Here is a 4,492-nt window from a genome sequence, read left to right on the forward strand (position 1 = left end):
CCTACCAGTAGCACCTTAAAGACTAAAAACATTATTGGGAAGAGTAGGAGCTTTTGTGAGTCACAGCTGAGCTGAGACTCATGAAAGCTTCTACCCTACCAGAAATATAGGGAATGGATAATCTTTTTGTATTGTTTCCTCTAGACCAGTGGTTCCCAACCTTTTTTTGACCAGGGACCACTAGGACTTTTTTGTTCGGTGCAGGGACCCCAAGGTTCAAAATAAAAATTCCGAGAATTTGAAAATAAACTTTAATCATAACTGTTAGTTAAACATTAAACTTAGAATAATATCTGAATATATATATTTTATAATAGAGAACTTTTAACTGAAAATATTAATTTATTATGGGTTTATAACTTTGTTTCGCGGACCTTAATTTAGTTCTCGCGGACCCCTGGGGGTCCACGGACCCCTGGTTGGGAACCAGTGCTCTAGACTGTGCAGTAAGCATCCCTTTTTAAGGCCGTTGCCCTCTTTTGCTGCTAGATATGACCTGCTGCTACCCCCTGCCTCTGAATAGGAAAAGAAAAGGCCACAATAGGGATAGGAAAGCACAGCTGTAAGAGGGTGGCTACAGAATTTTACTTGTGTGCTTGTTCCTAAAGTAGGTTAGTCCCTATGAGAATATGCTTGTTTAAGCACAGGCATCATGTTTTGAACAGTTTTTGGTTTGCAACCTAAGCTCGTTTTCAATCTTCCTTGCTTTTTTCCTTTCCTTTTTTTGTGAAGGAAGCTGTGATTAAGGCTTTTTCAAACTTTTCCGGAAAATATACTTTCATATAGTCTCTCTCATCAATAAGACCTATCATGTTCCAGCAAAGTCTTTGCTAAAGCAAGACGGGGATATAGAATTAAAAGGAAGAAAGTAAAGCCAAAGCTTTGTGCGTGTGTGTTTGGGCGGGGGGACAGAGTGGCTAAATGCACATCACACTGACATAATAGAGATGAAGAGGTTTTTTTAAACATTGAGAGGAGGAATTTAGCATGTAGGAAAGGTGTTAATCAGAAACCTGCACCATTTCTCTGCACTAAATTTCTTCTTCTCAAAGCTGCTCTTCTTCTTTTTAAAAGGGGGCTTATTTTTTAAAAAAGAGAGGGGCTCTTTTACACAGATCTGCATGCATTATGTAGTTAGACCCCAAACAATTCATCTTTTGTTTACATTTTGCTTTCCTCGCAGTCACCCTAGGATCAAATTGTTCCCCCTTCCCCCCCAAAAAAAAAGGTACAGACATGCAAAAGGCACTGATATAGATGACCTTTATCAGAACACAGTCCATTGCAAGATATATGAACACATGAAGCTGCCTTATACTGAATCAGACCCTTGGTCCATCAAAGTCAGTATTGTCTACTCAGACCGGCAGCAGCTCTTCACGGTCCCAGGTAGAGGTCTTTCACATCACCTACTTGCCTATTCCCTTTAACTGGAGATGCCAGGGATTAAACCTGGAACCTTCTGCATGCCAAGCAGATGCTCTACCACTGAGCCACGCCCCCTCACTGGCTTGATAACTAGGATTACAATTTTGGAGATTTAAGGGAGGGGCCTGTGGAGGGGGAATTTGGGGAGGGTTTTTTCCTACAATCTATGGTCTATCATAGAGTTTGCCCTCTGAAGCTGCCATTTCTCCAGGGGAACTGATCTCTGGTGTCTGGAAATCAGTTGGAATTTCAGGAAATCTCCAGGTCACATGAACACACATGAAGTTGCCTTATACTGAAGCAGACCCTTGGTCCATCAAAGTCAGTATTGTCTACTCAGACTGGTAGCGGCTCTCCAGGGTCTCATGGTAGAGGTTTTTCACATGACCTACCTGGCTAGTCCCTTTAACTAGAGATGCCAGGGATTGAACCTGGGACCTTCTGCATGCCAAGCAGATGCTCTACCACTGAGCCACATCCCCTCCAACTTGGAGGCTGGCAACCCTAACTGATCTTAAACTCTACAGGCATTCTCCCCACCCCAGGGAGTACTTGTGGGTAAAGATTCCTAGTAGAACAGAATAATGCTGTAGGGCTGAGCACATTACAGGAATGAGGGAAACTGTTCAGTCAATTGGTGAGTGGAATAAAAATATGATAAAAGAATTCAATCTAACAACAAAGATTATTAATAAAACAAGATACCGGTAATGCATTTGGGCTAGGATTGAAAAATTGGGGAAACAACACAAGCAAGCAAAAGCAGTTTAAGGCCACAAAATAATGAATGTAGGTAAAGTTTATATAGAACGATTGCCCTGACCTGGAAGGTCTAGACTAGCCTGATCTTGTAAGATCTCAGAAGCAAAGCAGAGTCAGCCCTGGTTTGTATTTGGATGGGAGACCACCAAGGAATGCCAGGGTCATAATGCAGAGGAAAGCAATGGCAAACAACCTCTGTTAGTTTCTTGCCTTGAAAACCCTACTGGGTTGCCATAAGTCAGCTGCGAGTTGGCGGCACTTTCCTCCCACATATAGAACGATTCAATCTAACAGCAAACATTCTTTATCAAAATAATGCAGTGGGGCTGGGATTGTAGAATTGTTCTCTAAGGCAACAAAATAATCAATGTAGGAAAAGTTTGCCCTTCACAGAAGTCACCTCTGGAGTTGATACCTTATACTGCAGGTCTGCTCCCTTTATAAGAACTCCCTTCCTGAACAATTTCTGTTTTGCATATTTTGCAAAAGAAGAAGAGTTGGTTTTTATATGCCAATATTCTCTACCTATTAAGGAGACTCAAACCGTCTTACAATCTCCTTCCCTTCCTCTCCCCACAACAGACACTTTGTGAGGAAGGTGGGACTGAGAGCTTGGAGAAAACTCTATCAAGGCCAAGGTCACCCAGCTAGCCTCATGTGTAGGAGTGGGGAAACCAACCCAGTTCACTAGATTAGAGTTTGCTGCTCACGTGGAGTCCACCACTCCTAAACACTACACCATGCTGGCAATAAAATCATGGGGGGCATCCTTAGGCAGGCTGTTCCATAATGCGGGAGTCCCACGTGAAGCTGCCTTATACTGAATCAGACCCTTGGTCCATCAAAGTCAGTATTGTCTACTCAAACCAGCAGTGGCTCTCCAGGGTCTCAGGATGAGGTCTTTCACATCACCTACTTGCCTAGTCCCTTTAACTGGAGATGCTGGGGATTGAACCTGGGACCCACTGCATACCAAGCAGATACTCTACAAACGGAGCCATGACAGAGAACGCGTGTGAAAAGTCAGTTGCTGATTTTATGTGTTTTCAGGGTGGCACCATGAGAAGGCATTGCTCAGATGAACACTTCTTGCTGAAGTGCCTGGAGTCAGAACAGTAGGCATGCTACTGGACTCTTACAATTATGGCTCTCATCTGAAAATGGTTTGCTGTTATCTAAACATTGTTCCTCTTAAGAGGAATTATAATTCTTTTATTACCTACTGGGGTGCCCTTTCATTAGTTTTAGCATGTTATTTAAATATTATCCTTCTTTGGGGACATTATGTTCTTTGTGGAGTGTCTCAGGGGCTTTTTTAAAATAGTTCTCTGGTGCAGGAATGGCAGGCCTCAATGTGTAATAAAGCCTGCTTTTATGAACATCTGATTTTTCTCTGTCTTTGTTTCCCAGATATTATCCCCATAGGTGTCTTGAACTAGGTCTGTTAAGGGCAATCTTAACTGTGCAATCCTGAAAGGGGGGAGGCAAAGCACCATAGGAACCGGTGTGACCCTGTGTCGGCATCCGTGCTGCTTTGTGCCTTGATAAGTGGCACAGATGCTAGTGTGGGGGGCACTTATACCGGCCCCCGGGAATGGCACAGCAATGCTGGCCTCGGGCGCCAGCACTGCTGTGTTCCTGAAAGCGAGTGCCTGCGCTGGTGGGGAGGGGGCATTCCTGGGGCATTCCCAGGGGCAGAGCTGACTATAGGCAGCTTCCAAACCCCTTTTGGCCTGGGAACGCCCCTTTACACTTCAACAGAGCTACACCAGGAAAATAACTGGCATAGCCCCATGACACTCCATGGAGGAGTTTTACAGACTTTCAGTTTTAAGCCATTTAATTAATGTATGTTATGGCTGAGAAGCCGCTCAGGAGGCGATGCGGCGGCGCTATCCCCTATCTACCCCCACCCTTCAGGAATGAACTGCCTTTGTATTTGTGGAAAATCCCCAGGATGATGATGATGATGAAGAGTTGGCTTTTATATTTCGACTTTCTCTACCACTTAAGGAAGAATCAAACTGGCTTACAATCACCTTCCCTTCCTGTCTCCACAACAGACACCCTGTGAGGTAGGTGGGGCTGAGAGAGCTCTAAGAGAGCTGTGACTAGCCCATCGTCACCCAGCTGGCTTCATGTGGAGGAGTGGAGAAACCAACCCGGTTCACCAGATTAGTGTCCATCCACTGCTCATATGGAGAAGTGGGGAATCAAACCCGGTTCTCCAGATTGTAGTCCATGTAGTAGTGGTAATGGCTGTTTGGCATATGTGTTCCTTTGCGGAGTGTTTTATCTCCAG

The 4,492-nt window shown here is 44.3% G+C and overlaps 1 non-coding gene across 1 annotated transcript; it reads right to left on the reverse strand.

The window, feature by feature from the left end:
• Positions 1 to 1,838: 1,838 nt before the first annotated feature.
• On the reverse strand, positions 1,839 to 1,910 carry TRNAA-GGC (transfer RNA alanine (anticodon GGC)). The gene has a single exon. It is a non-coding gene; the product is annotated as a tRNA-Ala (tRNA).
• Positions 1,911 to 4,492: the final 2,582 nt, after the last annotated feature.

This window comes from Euleptes europaea, chromosome 13, assembly GCF_029931775.1.
Source record: "Euleptes europaea isolate rEulEur1 chromosome 13, rEulEur1.hap1, whole genome shotgun sequence".
Classification (NCBI taxonomy): domain Eukaryota; kingdom Metazoa; phylum Chordata; class Lepidosauria; order Squamata; family Sphaerodactylidae; genus Euleptes; species Euleptes europaea.